The sequence below is a fragment of the Eulemur rufifrons genome, chromosome 17, assembly GCF_041146395.1.
Source record: "Eulemur rufifrons isolate Redbay chromosome 17, OSU_ERuf_1, whole genome shotgun sequence".
Classification (NCBI taxonomy): Eukaryota; Metazoa; Chordata; class Mammalia; order Primates; family Lemuridae; genus Eulemur; species Eulemur rufifrons.
In genome coordinates this window covers 37,104,184-37,129,176 of record NC_090999.1, presented here as the reverse complement: position 1 = coordinate 37,129,176, position 24,993 = coordinate 37,104,184, and the positions used below count along the sequence as shown (strand labels likewise).

At 34.8% G+C, this 24,993-nt stretch overlaps 1 pseudogene; it reads right to left on the bottom strand.

The window, feature by feature from the left end:
- Positions 1–20,348: 20,348 nt before the first annotated feature.
- LOC138398575 (U2 spliceosomal RNA) lies at positions 20,349–20,439 on the bottom strand (annotated as a pseudogene).
- Between the last annotated feature and the right edge of the window lie 4,554 nt (positions 20,440–24,993).

The window sequence follows — 24,993 nt, the reverse complement described above, 5'->3', positions numbered from 1 at the left end:
CAATAAAGAAAAAAATGTTTTACAGGTTTTTGGAATCCATTTTGATCTTATTACTCCATTTGTTTATAGTATCTAGAAGTCTATAACATCTTTTCGTTTTAATTATATTGATTAATATTACTAGTTAATAGCAATAATACTTTCACAGCAACCCCAAGGCCTTACAGAACAGAGATACTTGTCTCTATATTATAAATGAGTTAGCCCAATAGAGTAGAAGAAAGACAGGAATTCACCACAGAAGATGAAATTGTTGTCTTAACTCTGCTAATTACCAGGAAGGTGATCCTGGGCAAATCACTTGATTTCCTTGTTAAGTATGCAGGATGTTACATCATTTTAGAGATATCATTTATATTAAATTATCTATTAATAGCTCAAAAACAGGAACATAATAGATCCTGGGGTGTTTGTTTTGTCTCAATCTGAATGAGCAGCTCATGGAGACAGTAGTCTTTTTCTTTTTCCAGATTGCCTACGTCTTCATTAATAGAATTTGTAACATACTTAATTTAATAGAGAAGGAAAATCAGAAAAGTTAAGGCTACATTTAAGTTAAGAAAGTGAGAGATCAATGAAAACTCTACACAAGGGAGAAGGAGACATTGAGAAAGATTATTTCATTAATCTCCGATAGTTTGGGTGATGTTGTTTTCTAGTTTACCAAATTTGTTTGTTTCAACCTCTTGTCTTGGTATATATTATACTAGAATAGATGGTCAAAAGAGCCAGATATAAGAGTAATGGAATTATTTTACTGGAGAGGAAAATAATATGCCTATTGTTTCCCATAGTGTATAGTTGGTTGATTTATGACAAAGAATAATAAAAGGCATATCCCATTAAAATAAAAACCCAAATGTAAGATTGCCTGGATTTTCCAGAAATATTTAATATATATCTACTTTATCCCAGGAATGTTGCTAGGTGCTTTGATATAATTACAGTGATGCTGGCAGAAAGGTAGACATACTAGCTACCGAGTTCTTACTCTCTCCCAGGCTTTCTCCTAATGTGGGTGACTGTTAAATAAGTTAAATTCTTTTTTTTTTTTTTTTTTTTTTTTTGAGACAGAGTCTCACTCTGTTGCCCAGGCTAGAGTGAGTGCCGTGGCGTCAGCCTAGCTCACAGCAACCTCAAACTCCTGAGCTCAAGCAATTCTTCTGTCTCAGCCTCCCGAGTAGCTGGGACTACAGGCATGCGCCACCATGCCCGGCTAATTTTTTTTTCTATATATATTTTTAGCTGTCCATATAATTTCTTTCTATTTTTAGTAGAGATGGGGTCTCGCTCTTGCTCAGGCTGGTCTCAAACTCCTGAGCTCAAACGATCCGCCCACCTCGGCCTCCCAGAGTGCTAGGATTACAGGCGTGAGCCACCGCGCCCGGCCAATAAGTTAAATTCTTTAACAGCCTTATGAAGGGCCATAGTTATTATCCCATTCTAATGCAAGGAAACTGAGGCACAGAAAGGTTAAATAACTTGTCCATGTTACACAGTAGTAAGTAGGGAAGAAGCTGGAATCAAACCCCCAAAATCTGACTTCAGAACCAATCTTTTTACTGTGACTCTTTATGTTAACTTACCTAATGCTCACAATAGCCCTCTAAGGTAGATGTAAAAAGGCTATTTTTACCATTCTACAGGTGAGGAAACTGAGGCTTAAAGACGAGATGTGCTGGGGGTATTGTTACAAATATCATTGCAAAGTTCCTAAGTATGTAAGCTGGGATTTAAGCTCAGGTCTTCTGAATTTAACTCACCCACACTTTCACTTAGACTTTCCACCATATTAAACACACACACACACACACACACACACACACATAAATATATGCATATACATATATGGTGTATATATATATATATATAGTACATGTAGCTATATATGGTATGTATGTGTATGTGTGCATATATAGTGTATGTGTGTATATATATATATATTAATATATTTAGTGGTAGAAGATAGAAGAAACCTAAATAGTTAGACAAATATGTTCCCTTCTATAACTGAAAAACTTAATCATTATATTTTCACACCTCTTTTATTCAGGTGTAGATTTGGTAATTTCATTTCTGAGAGACAGGACTATTTAGAGTCAGAAAGAGGCACATTTCTCTCTCTTTTTTTTTTTTTTTTTGAGACAGAGTCTCTCTCTGTTGCCCAGGCTAGAGTGAGTGCCGTGGCATCAGCCTAGCTCACAGCAACCTCAAACTCCTGAGCTCAAGCGATCCTCCTGTCTCAGCCTCCCGAGTAGCTGGGACTACAGGCATGCACCACCATGCCCGGCTAATTTTTTCTATATATATTTTTAGCTGTCCATATAATTTCTTTCTATTTTTAGTAGAGATGGGGTCTCGCTCTTGCTCAGGCTGGTCTCGAACTCCTGAGCTCAAACGATCCGCCCACCTCGGCCTCCCAGAGTGCTAGGATTACAGGCGTGAGCCACCGCGCCCGGCCACATTTCTCTCATTTTTATCTCAATATCTTATGACAAAAATTCTGAAACACCCTTTATCATACCTAGACGATAGACATCAAATTCATTTTAAAATACTTTTGAATAACAAAGAACAGAGTTGCCTTTTTTGCACAGTTTTATCACAGTTCAGGTATCAATTAAGCTATTCTGATTTAAATAATCATCTCCCTCTCATTCAGAATAATGAAGATGAGAATTTGCAGTTTAGCTTCCTTCTTACAAACTGCAGATACTTGGCATGTATGAGACAGAATATTTGCTCCTCATTTAGAACTCCTTGTCTCAAGGGAGCAGCCTGGCCAAATCCAACAAGGAGATAGAAACACACTCCTATAAAACAATGAACATTTTGTTTTCAGAAGCTTATCTGTGAAAAGGAATAAACTTATAATAAAAAACTAAAAAGACAAAGATATAGGTAACCATTCCCTGACCCCTAAATATTTTCTCATTGAAAAGATAATTTCTAGCCAAGGAAATTTAACCTCTTCCCTGTTCATCAACCTTTTGTCTTCAATTTTTTTTTCTTATCTTTTTCTTAAACTCCCTTGCTTCAGCGTTGTAACACGACATGCAATGGCAATCATCCTTGCAGAAATGACTAGTGTACTGAAAGAATCCCATGAAAGGTCGCAATGCTTGCCTCAGGACTGAATTTTAATATTTTTACTAAGTTCTTTCTACTCATTGATGAGGATCAAAGGAAAAATGATATTCAGAGATTTATGATTTGTTTTACTGGCTAGGAATGTTCATAAAAGGGAAGCTGTACGACTTCCCTGTTTACCATCTCCTGGTAGGATCAGGATTAGGGAGAGGCCAGCAGAGGGTTTGACCTCTTGGCAACCTTGCAATCTGCCTGGAAAACCTCTTTCCCCTTTGCTTCACTCTCAACTTTTCTTTGTTAAAACTCCAACTGTGTAAACTGACCATGGGGCTATTTTATAGCCCTCCCTAACACTCAAAGCAGTTCCAGTTTTCCTTGGAGTAGAGCTTTGTCCAGAGTAGGTGCACAGGGAAGTTTTGCTAACTAAGTACCTGGCAAATCCAAGGTGTTTTCTTGTATTAATTAGACTGACCCTCTAGATGGGAGAACGGACATAGGTTGAATATCCTGGTCAGATAAATGGCTAAACTCACAGGAAAGTCAGCCACTTGTGCAACTTAATAAACTAATCTAACAATGATCAAGGAAACTAATTTCCTCTCTCCCTTCCTTCTTTCCTTCTTTCCTTCCTTCCAGTCAGAATCCAGCAGCAGGGCAAAAAATGACTAATGACAGAAGTTGGTCAGCACTGAGATGAGCAGACAATATTGACAGAATGCTATGTGTTCATTTTGTAATAGAGCCTTAAAGCTGTCTTGTTTTAACTTCACAAGAGTGATCACAGCCATGCTCTTCTGACTTAAAAGAAGTAGATTTTCTTTCCCTAGGAATACACCAAATAAAATGCTGATAAATTAGAAACATGCCAGCACAGCTTACCATGTTTTTAGTAATTAAATGCAAAACTGTTGAATAAACATTAAAAGTTCACTTACAACAAGACATTACACCAAGCTTCCCTAGCCTTAAGAGAAATGATCAAACCTTTTTCTGGTCTCTCCATAAATTACTTGTCATTTGTGTCATTTGTCAAAAAAAGCAAAGAAAGTAAGGGAAAAAAGTAAAACATAATCTCCCAAATTTATCCTCTAATCTAAAATTTCTTTCTTTACTACGTAGACTGTAGAAGAATGAGATAGATCTGTATGCAGGTAGGAAAAGTTATCTAATATAAAAAATAATTCATAAGTGTAAAAAGTAAGTTGCAGGACAGTGTGTATATTAAAAATCTATTAATAGTGTCTAGGAAGATCCTACATCAGACATGTCTTATGAACCACTTCAGATCATCTCGACCTCACCCACCTCTTGCTCTAGCCACTGCTGGATGGATGTCCTGAGATGCAGCTGATAGAACTCCTTTTTTAGATCCTGAGAGATGAAGCAATCAATAGTGCTCAGCTGTTTCCCAGCTAGATAACGTCCTGTGTTAGCAATCACTCCTCCCTGGATTTGCTCCTCTTGTCCTCATTCCTGCCCTATGAAGTACACTCCTTAATAAAGTAGAACACATAAGCCTTTGTCCTAGAAACACACACACACACACACACACACACACAACTTTAAGAGAGTGAGATGGGGGCCACCGGTGGTTTGAATCTTTAATTTTCTTTTTTTTGTTTAATTTCAGATTTTTACATGGGCATAAACATTTTGGTTATGTGAATTGTTTTTGTACAGTTTGAGTGAAAGTTATAGGTGTGCCCATCACCCAGATAGTATGTATTGTACCCCTTAAGTGTGGATTAACCATACCCTCCTCTCCCTTTCACCTGCTTGATTTCTGTTGAATTTTACTGCCATATGTGCACATGAGTATTGATCAATTAGTTCCAATTTAACGGTGAGTACATGTGGTGTTCGTTTTTCCATTCTTGAGATACTTCACTTATAATGATGGTCTTTAGTTCCATCAAGATTGTTAAAAAAGGTATTAGTTCACCATTTTTTATGGCTGAGTAGTGCTCCATGCCATACCTATACTACATTTTATTAATCCACTCATGTATTGATAGGCACTTGGTTTGTTTCCATATCTTTATGATTGTGAATTGTGCTGCTATAAACATTTGAGTGCAGCTGTCTTTTTTACAGAATGTCTTTTTTCCTTTGGGTAAATACCTAGTAGTGGGATTGCTGGGTCAAACGGTAGGTCTACTTTTAGTTCTTTGAAGTATCTCCATACTACTTCCCATAGAGGTTGCACTGGTTTGCAGTTCCACCAACATTGTATGAGTGTTCCTTTCTCTCCACATCCATGCCAGCATCTGTTGTTATGGGACTTTTTGATAAAAGCCATTCGCACTGGAGTTAGGTGATATCTCATTGTGATTTTGATTTTCATTTCCCGGATGATTAGAGACATTGAGCATTTTTTCATGTTTATTAGCTATTAGTCTATCTTCTTTTGAAAAGCTTCTGTTCATATCTTTTGACCAATTTTAATGGGGTTGAGTGATGTTTTCTTGCTGATTTCCTTGAGTTCTTTGTAGATTCTGGTTATTAGCCCTTTATTGGATGTATAGTATGCAAATATTTTCTCCCACTCTGTAGGTTGTCTATTTGCTCTGTTGATTGTTTCCTTAGCTGTGCAGAAGCTCTTTAATTTAATCACGTCCCATTTATTTATTTTTGTTGTTGCTGTGATTGCCTTTGGGGTCTTTTTAATAAATTCTTTGCCTAGGGTGATGTCTATAAGAGCTTTTCTAACTTCTTCTGGAATTTTTATAGTTTCATGCCTTAGGTTTGTCTGTTATCCATTGTGAATTAATTTTTGTGAGTGGTAAGATGTGCAGATCCTATTTCAGTCTTCTACATGTGGCTATCCAATTTTTCCAGCACCATTTATCAAATGAGGATTCTTTTCCCCAGTGTATGTTTTTGTCTGCTTTGTCAAAGATCAGATGGCTATATGAAGATGGTGTTATATCTGAGTTCTCTGTTCTGATCCATTGGTCTATGTCTCTCTTCTTGTGCCAGTATCATGGTGTTTTGGTTACTATAGACTTGTAATATAGCTTGAAGTCTGGTAAAGTGATGCCTCCCAATTTTTTCTTTTTGTTTAAGGTTGCTTTGGCTATGTGGGGTCTTTTCTGTTTCCATATGTAGCATAGAATTATCTTTTCTAGATTTGCAAAAAATGATGTTGGCATTTTTAACAGGGATTGCATTGAATCTGTAAATCACAATTTTAACAATGTTGATTCTACCTAACCATGAGCATGATATGTTTGTCAGATTTCTCTTGTCTACTATTGGATCAGTGTTTGGTATTGGCTCAAAATTGTGAAGCAAGGGAAAATTCTAGGAATACTTTCTTTTAAAAGCAATTGCTTCCAAACGTGAATAAAGCTTACAAAATGTGGCCAACTATTATCCTTCAAGACTTATCTTTATCTTCATCAACTGTCTCTGGGTTTCATGAACCCAAATGATCATCAACTATTGGAAGGGGATTGTTTTCAAAACTCCTTTTCTTTGACAAAAGAGCAAAGGCAATACAATGGAACAAGGGTAGTCTTTTCAACTAATGGTACTAGAACAACTGGATACCCACATGCAAAAAAATAAATCTAGACACAGATCTTATACCTTTCACAAAATATAAACTTAATATATATCATAGACCCAAATGTAAACCACAACACTACAAAACTTCTAGAAGACAATATAGGAGGAAACCTCGATGAACTTGGGTATGGTGATGACTTGTTAGATACAACACCAAAGGCACAATCCATGAATGAAATAATTGATAAGCTGAAATTTATTAAAATTAAAAACCTCTACTCTTTGAAGGACACTGTTAAGAGAATGAAAAGGCAAGCCACAGATGTGGGGAAAATATTTGCAAAAGACACATTTGATAAAGGACTATTATCTAAAATGTACAAAGAAGTCTTAAACATCAACAATAAGAAACCAGTCTAATTTAAAAATGGGCTAAAGACCTGAACAAACACCTCACCAGAGATGCTATAGAGATAGTAAATAACTATATAAAAGATGCTTCACATCATATGTCTTCAGGGAAATGTAACTTAAAACAATGAGCTTCCACTATACACCAATTAGAATGGCCAACATCTAGAACACTGACAACACTAAATGCTGGTAAGTCCTTGTTAAGAAAAACAGAATCCTATGGTGTAATTCACAATGGTTACTTCCTTCCACACCCCCGTATTAGAAGCATGAGGGGATTTTTCTCAGATATTCACTGTGGGAACCTGGTCAAGCTCCTTTATAAGGTAAAACTTATAAAAATGTGGAGGGCATGATGACGGGGTCCTCCTGGAGTTTTTATCTTTCAGAGTTGTTCACACTGAGCCTCCAGAAATTTGTCAATTACATTTTAGATTTTCCTACCCTGGCACTAGTTCCTGCAGAAGTTTCCACTCGTGGGTTTTTGCTCTCATAAATTGTGATTCTCTGTATTTGCCCATCTCTCCAACTTTTCAGGTAGTAATTTACATTGTGGCCTCACTAATCTGATGAATCTAAGAAAAGTTGTTAATTTTACAACTATTTACTTCATGTTAGGATGGAGTGATGACTTCCAAGCTTCCATATGCTGAACTGGAAGAACCATGATTTTTTTTTTTGATGTGTTTATTTTTGAGTTTTTTAAACAGAATGTAAATTCCATAGATTAGAAACTGAGTGGATCTTATACACAGGACCTGGAAAAGTGTGTGGCACATGATAGATGCTCAGAAAATATCTATTGAATGAAAGAATGAACAAATGAATGCATGGATGAATGAATGAACAGAGGCTATTTTGTACCTTCTGTCTTTTTAAATCTGCTCTATCCCACTGTATTAGGAGTACTCAATCCATGTTTGTTGCTTTGTATTTTATCATGGACATGCTTGCTTCTACCATCTAATCATACTCAAATGTTTCATAGTAATATTCTGATTGTTTGTCTCTTTCCTTTCTTAGCTCATCTTCCTCTTAAACATGTTTTTTAATGAGTTTCATGCATTATGCTCCATGTTCTACTTTCTCTTGGTATTTCTTAGAGTATAGTTCATATTTTATCTCACTTTCAAGTCTCCACTTTTAAACACATTGTTTTCCCACTGTTTAATCTCATATACCTCTGAAAAGAAGTGTTTTGGTAGTGTGAAATACACTTACAAGTATATTGGGGCCACCTCTTGGGGAGGAATCAGAGTCACTAAGTGGTAAGAGTTTCCTTCTAAGTTAAGCAGCCTGTCACACATGGAACAATACTCCCCAATATCAACACACTGAATGACTAAAAGAGCATCTATCACCCTACATGCTAAAAAGGAACATAAAGCAGTGAATTTTTTTGAAAGTCTCTTAATAGTCAATGACTTACACAGTGGTTTTTCATTCAGAGGGTATTCTGCCTCTTGATTTTAGATAGCCAAATAAATGAAAAGGCTCCAAACATTCCAGAAATGGTCATCTTTACCTCTGACCTCGTGAGTGGCCAAATAAGCAGTTTGTAATTGAAAATCTTTTTTGTTTTTTTGTTTTATTTTTTTTAAAAATTAGCCATCCATTTTTCTGGGATAAAAATCTTAAATGTGGTAAACCTTAAGGAATACTTATTCTTTTTCACTTAAAAATAAAATTTTCTCATTCCATTTTATACTCATGTTTTTAAAGTAGTTACTCAAGTTTAAGGTTGTCACATTCAGCAAACAAAAATTCAAGATACCCAGTTAAATTCTAATTTCAATGAAACAATAAATTTTTTTTGAAAAAATACTTCTTTAGTGTGTATGCATGTATCCCACGCAATATTTGCCCCATGCAGTATTTAGAATAAACTTATACTAAAAAATTCTTGTTGTTTCTCTGGAATTCAAATTTAATTGGTTGTCCTATATTTTTCTGGTAACCCTACTCAAGTTACACATCTTATAAAAATTGGAGACATGTGGTAGGTAGATGTTTAGGGAATTGATGCTCTTTGTTTTGTTTGGATCAAGACTTTGATTGCAGTTTGTGTTAAGAATACTTTTGATGAAAGGATGAGCTAAATTATGTGGAAGCCAAATAAATGAGTCAGAACTGCGGTAGGAAGAATTTTGATTAGGTTTAAGGAAAGCTATTTTCACTGAACAGATAATAGGTTTTGTATATACCTCCTTTCAGTGGAAACTTTTTCTCAACCTCACATTTTCTTTATCCCAGATGCTCTGAGCTATTACCGACTATAAACTTTAAGACATAGCAATATAGTATAGGGACAAGGTGCTTTGAACAACAGAAAAAAGTAGATTAAATCTTCATGAAAACTTAGATTGTTAATAAAGATAATTTACTGGTTATGACTCAGAGGAATAAATAGTTGAAAGGAACCGAGAGCACTCAGTAGAAATCTTTGTAGGCCCTAGATCCTGAGAGAAGTGTTCTAGAGAGAAGGACTTAATATTTGTATAATGATATTGAATTTAGGTTTTCACCTGAAGGTTTTCCATTTGCAAGTAGACTGTAAGCTTCCAGATGGTAGATCTTTACCTCATGCATCTTTGTATTGCCCACAGTCCCTCGCAAATCAGGAGCTCAGGAAATATTTACCAACTGAGAGATTAAAATCCAGAGTTTGTACCGAAGGAAGCAGTTGGCCTTGAATACACTGTCCCCTTTGTGCCATAACAGCAGATTTCCAGCAAGTAAATATGGATAGTTTGCTACTCTACTCATAGCACTGACAAGTTGTCACATCAGCTTTGAGTGTCTTTTGTTGGTGTGTCCCTAGTTATTTTCTTCCCACTGAGGTCATCTAAACAGTCTTGTTTTTCTGGTTCTTGGTTGAACGCTTTGATATCCTCCTGCCTGCCTTTAGCTATTCCAGCATCCATTATGTTCCCTTTGCCTGTCTGATTTATCACTACCACTTCCTGCATGTGTTCCCAGAGTAGGGTTTGCTCCATTAAAGGGATTTCCTTGTGGACGGCTCTGCCCAGAATATGTGATGCAATATGGACAATGGAGAGAATCTGCTCGACTGCACACCTATCTTTTTTCCTGTGCCTTCAACTAAATATATTATTTATCATCAAATTGTGATTCTGAAGCACTCTAGTGCTTGGCGCATTTCATCTGTGGCTGCAAGGGTCGCAGTAAGACAGTGTTTTCTAAATCTTTGTTTGTGAAAGATTATTTTGAAAGTTAATTTTTTAAAAGACTTTTTTTGTTTCTTTCTCCCACCACCTCTCTCATTAAAGCACAAATCTTTAACAACCCCACCTCAAGATATTTTTATAAAATTTTATTTACCTTTTTGAATAGGTAATACAAACACATTATAGAATCCAAAAGGTATAGGTACCATAAAGAGGCAAGTAAATACCCTGCCCCCGACCCCAGGCACTGAGCAAACCACCTTGCAAGGCAACTATTAACCTCTCACAAGAATCCCTCCACTTATGGACCATACTTTCACAGCATATATATCTTTTTACAATGTAAAAGGAAGTATACTTTAAATGTTGCTCTGCCATTTGCTTTTAAAAATAATTAATATTTATTAGGAATATAATCCTAGTTTAGTATATATACAGCTTTCTTTTTTTTAAAATGACTTTATAATATCCCATTTTATAGCTGTGTAATAACTTATTTTACTAGAAACTTATTAATAGGCATTTAGAATTTTTTTCCTGACTTTTGCTACTTTATACAATGCTATAGCAAATATCTTTAAACACATGACACTTCATATACATGCAATATCTATAGGCTAAATACCTGGGAATTAAGTTGTTGGGTCAAAGTCAAAATGTTAACTAGACTGCTTTAATCATTATTATTACAAAAGAATATTCTCAAATCAGTTTTGTTTTTGTTGGTCCAAAATTTCTGGAGGAGAGGGTCTCTAGAGTTTTCCTTTCCACCAGGGGCATCTTATTTTGCCTGTTATTTAAGTTAAAAATATCTATAGAATTAAATCAAATTTTAAATGTTCTGAGAAATCTTACTATTCAAAGGAATAGTAGCAGTAGTAATAACTAGGTGAGTAGTAACTAAAGTGAGTCTATGTGAAGTATAAATAGTGACAGGTAATTAGTTTCCTCTTAATTTTTAATTTACTGAAATTTAAGAACTGAGAATTTTATATAAAGGATTTGCCTTAAACAGAAAATATTATGTAAACTATTTACCTTCATATGGCACTTGAGGAGACCACTTGGAGGAGGTTTTAGACTCTAAAAACATAGAGAACATCAGAGGTCTACAGATCGCTTTTGTACAGGTCACTTCTAACGCTGCCTCAGATAACTCAACCACATAAATTCTGTATGTGATCTGCTCTCTGCATCTCCTGAGCTCATTGCAAGAAGAAATTCTTACCCTCTCTTTCTTTTCTTGCCTAGGATGAATGAACAGTTTGCCTGATGCCACAGAGGACTAAGTAAGTGCTGCAGAATCTTTCCTCCCTTGTTTTCAAACAAGACAGCAACAGCCCAGACTCTTCAGGTACAGCTCAGACTGATTCTGCCCAGATAAATCACCCATGCTCTGACTTCCAGCAATGAGGCAGGATTGGGAACACTTTAGATGAACAATTCTCTATAACTGGTATCACATTAATCTTGGCAAAATATCTTTCATTTCTCTCTTTCTACGCTCAAGAGTGAAAACAGGCCATGTCTTTTTATTACTCACATTTAAGACCATTCTCTAGACTTTGATTTACGGAGTTGAGTAGGTGCTCAGAGCTTCCTTCAGCCAGCTCTTGAATGTGTGTATTCCGTGATTAAATAATGTCAGCTTCATGGTATGACTGGCTTCACATCAAAGTTCTATTATTTGCTGTCATGGATCTTTTGTGCTGACGTTTGCGTATCACCTGGGGATAGAAGGATGTTGAAACTTACACTAAGACTTCCTCTTTCTGGGAAGTCCAAATTGCTTGAATTTGGTGGCTTCCAGAAGTTCAAAGCCTGAGAAGCACCCAGTTTATTCTCATTCATCGTGAAAGAGAACATTGAGTGGTACTCAGTCATGCAGTCTTGCTGTTTGCAGTTTGGGGGAATTGGGAGCAGCTGGTTACACAGTTTTCAAGTGGCATTTTGGTGGAAAATGACAATAGGAATACCTGAGAAGGTACAAGACTCACTTCTCAAACAGAACCAAATAACATTATTTTATTCTTTTCTATAGAAATCTTCATCATTGCAATTTGTAAAAATTGCTGAGTTTAAAATGGACACCTTCATAATCATACACAGTTTGGCTTAGGAGATATTTAACTTACTCTGCCTGGTAACTGAGTCATTGTCATCATCTATCTTGCAGTCTTCATCTATTTACCCATAGAACTGGCTATAGAGCAAGCCCTTTACTCATTGGTGCAACTCTAGGTAGTTTAAAGTATGCTTCACATCAAATATAGTCGTTGATTTCTTAAGATGATCTAGAAGATTAAATAAGATAGTATGTTGCTAAAGCTCTTAAACTAACAGTGCTGTCCATTAAAAATATAATGCTAGCCACAAATGTGAGCCACATATGTAATTTTAAACTTTCCTATAGCTCAATTTAAATTGTATGCAAAAATCAGGTGAAAATGATTTTAATAATATTTTCTTTAATGTATTAAAATATCAATTTAATATTTAATCAATATAAAAATTACTAACGCGTAAGGGTGGAGGAATGGTAGAAATTGCTCCCTCGTAAGAGCAAGTGCAGGAGGCCTGAAGGAAAAAGTCACACGATTAAGGCAATAGTAAGAAATAAGTAGAGGAGTGCCTGGGCCTGCTCTGCACAAGGAGGGACATGGAAGTAGGAGAAGCTGCTGCTCTGTGCTTTGTAAGAAGAGGTGTTTGGGAAGTGAATCTGAAGAGCTATTCCTGTGGCTTGTTTCTGGCACCTGCACTCGGGCTGCCTTCCTCAGAGTAGGTAGACCAGAAGACCACATTCAGTGGAGGAGGGGACAGCAGAGGCAGCAAAAGTTGTGGACAGAAGTAAGCATGTGCTGCTACAGTGGGTAGCAGTGGACTCTGGGTGGCAGTAGGGCAGGAGGCCAGAGGGATCCCCACAGCCACCTGGTAGCCAGAATAAGGAAGAAAGCAGCTGAGACACACCCTAGGGGCTAATTTGGAAGAGTTGCCATCCAGAGTCAACTCTTTTGTTCCTACTCTGTTCTTTAACTATTTCCAGGCCTGGAGAAATGCTTTTATGGGTAAAACAGAATTTGAGAAAATGAATGGAGAATGAATGAAGAACTTATACTGAAGAAGATGTTTTTGTATCCATGTATTAATATTTGCTTGATTAGATTGTTATCTACTTTGTACATACATTTGCCAGAAAGTCATTTTAAGAAAAATACAAATAAAAGATAACATGTCCTCCTCAAAAAAAAAAAAAAAAAAAAATTACTAATGAAATACTTTACATTCTTTTTTATACTAAGTATTTGAAATATGATGGGCATTTTATGTTTATAAGACATCTTGATTAGACTGACTGCATTATAAGTGTTCAATAGCCACATATGGATAATGGCTAAGACCTTGAATAATGAATTGTCTTAAAACAATGACAAACATTCCATAAATATTAGCTATTTTAGCTCTTACCATTCTTTTTCTCTTCTCTTATGGCACTTTTTGACTCCACTCAGCATTTATATACTTTGTCTTTTTATGATATCAACTTTTTGTCTTTCTTCTAGGAAGAATGTTCATTGAAAAGCACTTTTGTTTCCTGTAGACATCTATTCAGCATTTATCCATTGAGAATCCACTGTGTTCCAGGCACTGGAACTATTTTTCAGTTTTGTATTTCCCTTAGTGCCTTATAGAGTGTTTTCCCCATGGTAGGCACTTGATAAATATCTGGCATGTAAATTGCCTAGTTTTGTATACACACACACATTTCAGAGTAGTTTCTTTCTCAATAAAAGTTATGGTTTTTACAGATTTTTCTTTTTAATTAACAAGCAATGGTTTTGAACAGTGACAGTATTTGCTTTGATTGAGTTTGAGAATTCACTGTCATAGAAGTTTTCTTAGCATTATGTAATCATAGAGCAATAGCTCCACTGATGTATCCTTCCAAAAGTTGCATTGCCCCTTGAAGACACAAACTTGACACAAGCTCATCATTTTTGTGTTGGAAATAAGCATATAAAACTAGAAATTTTTATGTAGTGTTTTAAATGATTAATCAAAATAATATGAAAATCCTATTCAAACTATTAAAGTTGTACAAACATTAGCTGTTGTTAATATTGTTATTAATGAATTACAGTGGTTTTTATCATTTGCTCCACAGACTGTTGACCCATGCCAAACTCTCTAGGGCAAAATAAAATGGATCTGTGGTTAAGCAAGTATAGAATGATATGCTGGGATATGATACCATATCCCAGGGATAAACATTAATAATGTATATTAGTATATTCAAAATTCTCATAAGTTTAGTAAAAAATCTATCCAACTTCATTGTAAAACTGGTATACTATAGATCACACAGCATCTGGCAAATTCTAGATTAAAAAACTAGTTATATAAGGGTCAAGAGGACTATATTTTAAGCTTGGCTCCTCACTACCTAAAATTGAATCCTTTTTTTTTTCATTTCAATAGATTTAAGGGGTACAAGTGTTTTTTGATACATGGATGAATTGTATAATGGCGAAGTCAGGACTTTTAGTGTACCCAATACCAGAATAGTACGCATTGTACCCTATAGGTAATTTTTTATTTCTTACTCTCCTCCCACCCTCTCCTCTTCTGAGTCTCCAAAGGTTATTATACTACTCTGTATGACCATGTATACCCACTGCTTAGCTCCCACTTATAAGTGAGTACATGCAGTATATATTTTTCCATTCCTGAGATGCTTCATTTAGGGTAATGTCTTCCAGTTCCATACAAGTTGCTGCGAAAGACATTATTTCATTCTTTGGTATGGCTGAGTAGTATTCACTGATGCGCACACACACACACACACACGTGTGCATCACACACACCCCACATTTGTTTTATTCACTCATCAGTTGTTGGGCACTTAGGTTGATTCGATAGTATATCTTTGCAATTATGAATTGTGCTGTGATAAACATGTTTCTTTTTGATATAATGACTTTTTTTCCTCTGGGTAGATACCCTATAATGAGATTACTGAATCCAATGTTAGGTCTACTTTTAGTTCTTTGAGGACTCTCCATACTGATTTACATAGAGGTTTACTAATTTACATTCCCACCAGCAGTATATAAACATTCCCTTTAACCACATCCATGCCAGCATCTGTTGTTTTCTGACAGTGAAATAACTAGAAATCAATTCCAAGGGGAATTCTTAAAACTATACCAATATGTAGAAATCCATCAAGCTGCTGTTCGGTGATCTTTGGATCAATGATGAAATCAAGATGGAAAACAATTGAATCATATTCAAATCTTCTAGTCTCTCTGCACCTCAGTTTTCTTCCTTTGAAAAAAATATAAATCAGTGATTTTTCAACCCTGATTGCAGATCATTACCCCCTATGGAATATTTAAAATAGATTATTGACTTTCCATCCCTAAAGAATCTAACTCAGGGGTTTGGGATGTGGCATGGATATCTTATGTGTGTGTGTGTCATGCGTGAACGGTTTGTGCACACACTAGATTCTAAAGTAAAATATTGCTTACAGTTGGCTAGCTGGAAAATGTTCAGGTAAAAATGGTCTCTAATTTTGAGCAGACATGGGAGAGAAAGAACGATCACAATATTTGGGAAATCAAGATCGTATAAGTAATGTTTGCAGAATCAACAACCAGAATGTGCTGTGGCATTAGTTGGAATTCTGTGGGGAAGGATTCAAAATATGTCACACTGTGGCAAATTGATCCCTCTATCCATGACTATGTAGTTGGGATGTGGCATAAATCTTGGTTTCAGGCTGTCTGTGCCTCAGTGGGAATAATTCTCTGTAAACTGATCAGCATCCGATAAGGTTCTCTTTTTTATTTGTGTGTTCTTAGAAATAAAGGAGAAAAATCAACCCACCCCATCTAAGAAGTTGTTAATCAACCCTTAACAACTTCCTGTATCAGTTACATTATATCGATGTATTATAATTGCTAAAATAGAATAATGAATACAGGGTTTTAGTTTGGGTTTGAAGAGATAATTGGGATTTGGAAATGTGATACATTTTAACTTTATTTTTATTATATTAACATATCAAAATAGATTTTAGTTGCCTTCTTCTTCCTTCTACAGACACAACTAAATACACCTCAACCAAACCAAAGACTAAGAAGGCCCTTTCTGCATAATGGGATTTTCTGTGTCTCTCTGACATGGATAAGATTGAAATAATCACTCCCAAACTATGCCTGTCAGGCTAATGGTTTCAACAAAGATTCTATTAAGGAGGGCTTCCAAACTGATATACCACAACCCCAACAATACAGCTGAGCCTTTTACAGAAGTCCTCTGGCACTGAACTTGGCTCCCTCCACCTACACTTATGGCATGTGACACATAGAAGAAGAAAAACATCTGAGCAACAATCTGAGAACAGATTTGAGGGTATTTAACGCAAGATTCTGAACAAGTTTATAGAAGTTACACCTGAGAGGCAACATGCTAAATGTGTTTTCAAAGTCAAATGGCAACTTTGTTATTTTGCTGGTTATTTAGATTGTTTCTGACTCCTCCCTTGGATAGTTTAGTTCAAGTCTTTACTAGTAGAATTTTAAAATTTAAATTATTGAATGCTAGTTTTAACTGTTTTCTTCCATTAACATGTACAAAGTCTAAAGAAGAGGAAAACAGTTTTTAATTCCAATATGTTGTCTATCCATGATTTTATAAATGTGCAGAACCAAAATATTTTATAAATGTTTTTTCTAATATCTTGCTCATGAATTTCTACAATGTTTCAAAACTATAAATCTCAAAGTAGTAGATGTTTTCCAATAAGGCACCACCACTATCTATTATTTTGTGATATCATTTTTGTATATATGCATATGTAAAACAAAGATTTTGTATGAATAATCTTCTTACCAGATAAAAGCAGATATGAAAAAAATAAGTATTGTTCAGCTTTATAAATAAGATATTTTCTCATCATAATGTAAATGGTCAAGGAATATCATAGTTCTTTCAGTTTACTCTAGGGGCTTTTAGTGTGCTTTTTGTTCTTAAAAAGCAACTGATCCAGGAGACAAAACATATAGCTAAAAACTAAGAATAAAAAGCAGATAACAGACACAGAGCACAGAAGATATACATATTGGAGTTTATTAGTTGTGACATTAAAATAATTGTCATTAATAAGTTTATAAAACTAAAAACAAAGTAAAGAATTTCTATAGAGAATTGAAATATAAATAAAAATCTAATGAAATTGTAGAGCTACAAATAATAACTGTTATTAACAGCTGATTTTATGGTTGTAATGGGTAGAATGGTGGCCTCCAAAAAGATATGTCCACATCCTAATTCCCAGAAACTATGAATGTGACCTTACTTGGAAAAAGGGTCTTTTCAGATGTTATTAAATCAGGGATCTATAGATGAGATCATCCTAGATTGTATGAGTGGGCTTTAAATCCAATGATGAGGTCCTTATAAGGGACACACAGATGGAAGATAAATAGGGCAGAGGAGGAGAAAGCCATGTGAAGATGGAGGCAGAGATCAGAGCCACAAGCCAAGGAATACCTGGAACCACTAGAATCTAGAAGGGGCAAGAAAGAGCTTTCTCCTAGGGCCTCCTGAGAGAATTTAGCCCTCTCAACACCTCCTGGCCTCCAGAACTGTGGGAGAATAAACTTCTGTTTTTAAACCACCAATTTTGTAGTCATTTGTTATAGCATCCCCAAGAAAGTAAGTAATGCTTTAAAATTGATTAGACACAGCTGAAGAGAAGACCTTTGAGTCAGAATATAAGTCAATAGAAAATATCTGAATTGAGACATAAATAAAAATATATACAGAAAAGAGCATATGAGACATAAGGGATACAGTAAAAAAAATTACATGCATGTGATTATAGTCCTAGAAGAAAGGAAGAGGAAAAATAGGGCAGAAATAATATTTGAAAAAATAATGGCTAAGAGTTTTTCCAAACCAGTGAAAAACATCAAGCCCAAGATTCAAGAAATTCTATAAAGCCAAAGCAGGGGCTTAAAAAGTTAAAACAATGAGACACATTTTTACCTAAACTGGTGAAAACCAAAGATAGAAAGGACTTTTAAAATGAGCTGGAGATAAATGATGCATCACTTTCACAGGAACCCCAATGAGATGGACAGTAAACCTCTCTAAGGAAATGAATCCAAAAGGCAATGAAGATATTTCTTTAATTTCTTTAAAGAAAATAACTGTACCCCTGGAATTCTATACTTGATGAAAATATAATTTTATAGACAAACAAAAATTGAGAGAATTTGTCATCAGCAGACCTGATAGAAATATTAAAGAATTTCTTAAGGTGGAAGGAAAATAATCTCAAGAAAATGCTCAGAAATTCAGAAAAACAACAAAAAAGGTAAGCAGGTAAATTCATATAATTTCTAATATAAAAAATAATAATGTGTGGGGTTTCAAATGAATGTAGAATGAAAATATGTGACAAAATAGTGCAAAAGGTAGAAAGAAGCAAATGGACTTAATGTGTTCTAAGGTCCTTGTGCTTTCTAGGATACAGACTGTAACCACTTGGGTTACCCACTCAAAAAATGTTTAACTAATCCTTTGGTAGCCTTATTTGTGGTCCAGCATTGACCAAAATGTCATTATGCAGCACATGACTGTATATATGTGTGTGTGTATATAACATTTATATATATAAATGTTTAATATATTGATAGAGAAGGGAAATGAAACTTCCCTATATAATGAATATATATAATTATATAATGAATATATATATATATATAGAGAGAGAGGGAAGACAGAAAGGTGGTAGGTTTAAATCTAAATATACCATTAATTACATTTCATATCAATGGTCTAAATACATCAATTAAAAGTTATTGTCAGAGTAGATTTAAAAGTCATAACTGTTTAAAAGAGAAACACTTTAAAAATAAAGATACAGGAAAGTAAAAGAAAAAGGAAGATAAAAATATCCACAATGGAAAAAGTAACCCAAAGGGAGATGGTATAGCTATATTAGTATTCCACAAATTATTGACAACTGGAAAGGAAAGTTCACAAAGACAGTCAATCCACCAGAAAAATGTGGCAATTCAAACTGTATATAGCCTCTCTCTCTCTCTCTCTCTCTCTATATATATATATATATAACAAAAATAACTGAAATAAATGAAAAAGTAGGCAAACCCACAAAAATAGTGGTAGATTTTAAGACACTTCTGTCAGTAACTGACAGAACAATCAGCAAAAAAAATCAGCAAGCACATACAAGATTTGAACAACTATATTATAACAAACTTAATTTATGTATAGAACCTAACAGTCAACATCTGTAGAATACAAATTCTATTCAAGAGCACACAGAGAATTTACCAACACTGAATTCATGCCGAGCTCAAAATCAAGTCTCAACAAATTTTTAAGAATTGAATTCTTAGAGGGTAGCTGCTAAAGTTTAATAAATCTAGAAATAAATAACAAAATGATAAATAGAATATCTCCCAAATCTTTGGGAATTAAGCAATATACTTCTGAATAACTCAGCGGTCAAAGAAAAAAATCCTAGAGAAAATTAGAAAATATTTTAGCCACATAATAATGAAGATTCACATATCAAAATTTGTGAGGCATTGCTAATGTACTGCTTAGAGAGAAATATATAGTATTTAAAATATAAATATAAAGTACACCTTAAATGCATATACTAAAACAGAAGATTTGGAAAACCCAAATGATTTAAATATACAACTCAAGATGACAGAAAAGGAACATCCAATTAAGGCCTGCAAAAGTAGAAAGAAGAAAATAATATACATAGAACACAAATGAATTAAAAAAAGAAAACAAAAACAGGTTAGGCATAATGACTCATGCGTGTAATCTTAGCACTCTGGGAGGCCCAGGCAGGAGGATCACTTGAGGTCAGGAGTTCCAGACCAGCCTGAGCAAGAGTGACACCCCCTCTCTACAAAACAATAGAAAAAATTAGGTGGGTATGGTAGTACACACCTACAGTCCCAGCTCCTTGGGAGGCTAAGGCAGAGGATCCCTTGAGCCTAGGAGTTTGAGGTTGCAGTGAGTGTCATGCCATGCACTCTAGCCAGGGTGAAGACTCTGTCTCAAAAAACAAAAACAAAGACAAAAATAGTATAATGGTATCATGTACAGTAGGGAAAATCAACAAAAAAATATTGGTTCTTTGATACTACACTTGGTCTTAGCCAAAAGGCCGAGAAACGATTAAAATTGTTTCTTTGGAAAGGTAAACAGAATTTAAAACTCTGACAAGTCTGAAAAGAAAAAAAAGAAGGAAAAACACAGAAATGTTACAGGAAATATGATATGGACACTGGAATGTTAATGAAAGAATATGATGAATGCTTTTAACAACAAATTTAAAAACTGAAGTGAATGTGCACATTTCTTCATAAATCAATTATGAAACTAAAACAAAAATAAAAAGATTATTGAAATAGTCTTATATTAATTAAATATGTTAATTTTATGCTTTAAAAACTACTTTCCCAAAAAAACCTCCAGGCCCAGATGGCTTCACCAGTGAATACTTTTTAACATTTAGGGAAGAAGAAATATCTACATTACACAAAGTATTTCTGAGAATAGAAAGAAAGAAATCTTAGCTTGCTTAAGACATAAGCAGAGATGCAAAAATGCTAACTAAATATTAACAAATCAAATTCAATAATATATGCAACAGATAATGCATCATGACCAAATGGGATTATTGGTTAAAATTCAGAAAACAATTAGGATGATTTACTACATTAACAACAATAAAAGGACAATATTCAGACGGCCATCTGAGTAGATGCAAAATAAGCATTTGATAAAATTCAGTAGCCATGATAAAAGCACAACAAACTGTGAGTAGAAGAAAACTTTCTGGCTCTAATAAAAAAAATCTAGAAACTCTGAAGCAAATGTCATCCTTGGTGTTAAATTATTAAAATCTTTCACCCTATCATAAGGGACAAAACAAGATGCCCTTATTATCACTCTGTTCAGCATTGTATTAGAAGTCCTAGCCAGTGTAATATGGCTAGAAAAAGAAATAAAAGGTGGATACATCAAGAAGAGAAAAATAAAAATTGCCACTAGTCCCTCTCAAATGATAGTTTATGTAGAAAAATCTATTAAACAATAGATTAAAATAAGTGAATTGAGAAAATTTACTTAATTCACTTATAAGTATCAAACAATTTGATTAACCTGCACAAGATTAATATAAAAGTATCAATTAAATTTTTATATTATGGTAACAAAAGAGTGAAATTAAAATACTATAGTACAAAAATATCTAATGCCTAGGACTAACAAGAATTTTGCAAGATCTCAACATAAGAAAATAATAAAACTTTAAGAGAAATTAAAGAATTAAATAAATGAAAGGGTTATCATGTTTGTGGATTAAAAGATTTTATATTGTTAGTATGTGAGTTTTTCCCAAATTGATGTACAGAATAACTGCAATCACAAATGGAAATCCAGCGATTTTTTTTTGGATAAAATTTGGCAAATTTTGATTCTAAAAATTATATAGAAAAGCAAAGCCCCCCCAACCAAAAAATCAAGACAATATTGAAGGAAAAGAACAAAGTTGTATGATTGTTTGACTTACCAAATATCAAGACTTATTATAAAGGATTTCACCATAGAAATTTTGGGAGGAACACAAACATTCAGTCTATTGCACCTTTCTTTTAACTTTTAAAGGTTAATTAGATGAAAAGAACCAATTGTTTTTTACTTTTGAACTATATGTACTTTCTCTTTCCATTGAGAAGTAACTGTACTTTATTATGAATTTCACTTTAATATTCCCATTTTTTCTAATAGTTAACTTGCTTTTACTGAGAAGTTTTGTGGTGTTTTCCCTTTGGCATTTGGGCAGTATTTTCACCAGATGAGGAAGAGTTAACCCATTTTTTCCTTCTATATGGAGGGACAGTAGGAAAGAATGAAAGGCCCAGAGGGTAACTGTTCCAGAGCCTTGTGGCCCCTAGGACAACCCACCACGTTAAATAAGCATCGATGCCTCTGCTTGAGGAGAAGAGACTGATTTGCTTGTAATTGTGGTTCCAAAACACATATCTCACAAATCATTCTCAGCAACACAAGTTGTTGGGTATAAAAGAATGCATCTGTTGTGCAGTAGACATCAAACCAAAAGTATTCCAAGTGATTAAATAAATATTAATAGTATATGGCAAATGAGTCTTAAGATAACTCTGCATTTTAAAGCTGATCACCATGGTTTTTAAGAGGAGAATATAGACGGGAACACTCTGCCTAATTACCATTTGCCTGCAGGTTGATGCCATCGTTGTGGGTGTTTGCAACAATGGCTCCACACCTCCTGTGCTGCCAGCCCGGGCACAGCCAGCTTCTTATGCCAAAGCTCTTACTTGAGGACATGCTTTGAGGAGCACATGTACTGATTTAAGAAATACATGGAAATGTATTTTTTTAAAGCCAAAATATATTTTGCTCAAATACTCAAGGTTACTTATTTTGAAACAAACAAAATGGAAAAGATAATGACTATACTTTATTATGTAAGAAAAGAAAAAAACATATGAGCTAAAAATGTGAGTTTTAGGGATTGGGATTTATTTCTCAGAGGGATATGACTCAACTGCTTAATTGTCAAAGAAAAAGAAATGCATTTAAGTTAATTTGACCAAATCTGACAGAAATCTTTAAAAGCTACTTTGCAGTAAACTTTAAATTAAGCAAATTTCAGAAGCAACTTCATTAAACATATTCAAGGAACTATGGAATGAGGTTCTTTTGGCATAAAATGGTACTTTGCTGACTGAAGAAGTGTGGTATTTTCTGAAATGATGTGCAGTTATCTTGCTTTAAGACGAAATACATCTTCATTGTTGTGATAACCATCTTTGTTTGAGCTACAGAAGACAAATGCCCCAGAATAATACTAGAGAACAAAGGCTATGACTTGTACTCAAGATTTTCATGAGGTGATAGAATAAAAATCCATTTTTTTATTCCATCACCTCATGGTAATGGTGGGGAGGGAAGGTAAGCCCAGTGTGCTTTGCAGCATTGTTTAATTAGCATTATTAATGGTAGTATTATCTTATTCTCCCAATACCTCTGTAAGGTAAGTATTAGGGATCACAATTTACAGATGAGAAAACTGAGAGAACAAATAGAGAAGTGACTTCCTAGTAGGTTGCAGAGCAAGATTTAAACCTAGATAGACATTTCTGACTCTGATGTGTGTTCTATTTCCACTTTATCATCTTTCCTCCATTATATACATATATACATAATTATATACATAGTACATCCTATGAATGATCTATATTATTTACAAATTTTTCGTAATAGATACATGTCTTTCTCTGTTGCCTTAGCAATCTGTAGGTCTGGACCAAGCCAATGGAACCTCTTCAGTGAGATGATTAGAGTTGGCCACGTTTGAAGAAAAACTGGTCTGCTAAGCCCAGGGGGATGGGAAGTGAGCAGACAGCAGGCAATCAGGAGGTGGAGTTCCACCTGGTCTGGTCTGCACTCCTCCCTCAGCTTCCACTCAGAAAGGAATGGGGAAATGAATGGGAGGATTACAGTTGGGAAGACAGCCAGGCCCTAGGATAGACCACTGAGTTGGCACAAATTCTGAATGACCATGTGTTTATGTATTCAACTGCCAGTGGGGTACTGCTGTGCTCACGTATGCACCTGTTGTGTGCAGGCAGTTACTTTGCACAAAGTTATGCTTTTCACTAATGGTGGTATTTCATTTGAGTCACCATGGTGCTTTATATTGATCTTGCCACAGTAAAATTTTGAATTAATGCAACTAATCTTCCAGAAGGCTGCCATCCAAACATTAGGAGGGAAATTGGATTACTGTTGGTTTTCATTTTTTTTTTAACTTGAGTACTAATGGTATACTGACTCTTTAATTCAACCAAAGTACATGCTGTATTAGTGATGACTAATTTTTCTAAGTAACCAGACTTCAGATCTTATTCTATTGCACAAGGAGGTTAACAATGATCAGGTAGAAAATTCTGGCTATTTTAAAGGTCAGTGCAAAAGAAGATGAATTGTTGTTGTTAAAAACTCCTTCTCTTGAACACAATTGTATCACCAGAAAGATACTCCAGAAAATTGTCTGAAAGAGATAAAGGACAGAGGAAAAATGTTAATTCAGGGTTATTTTGAGTCCAAAAATCAAGGTGCAGAAGTTAGGAGATGTATAAACTGAGGACTAGAGGTGGTTTCTCTATCATTTGCCGCATCTCAATGTCAGGAATGTTCCAATTTTCCAAGTCCTATTGTTCATTATACTTTTATTATTTTGGCTGCATCCTTATCCCTTTGGAGAAGTCTTAATTTGAAGCAAATTGTGTTTGTTTGGTGGCGTGGGGAGTGGTAACCCACGATGACTGGGGCTTTTCTCCATATTCATATATTTCACTTGTGAATTTAAGTTTGTCTTCATTTGGAGCTGCGTTACTAGGGTAACCCCAGTGTTTGTTAGCAGTAAAAGCGGAATGAGAGACGCTCAGTTGCTATTTCCAAGACTTTAAGGAAGTCTTTCTTTTAGTCTTTCATTATCGTTTTCTATGCAAACTATAATGGACAAGGAGGTTAAATAAGAAGACTTTTAACTCTTACCTTAGATTATAGAGAAAGCATTTCGTGAAACTGTATTTTATGACCTGGCAATAATAGGTCAAATAACATGATTCTGAATATGGATTCCATCAAAATATTGACCTAACAAAAAGACTCCTGGCTG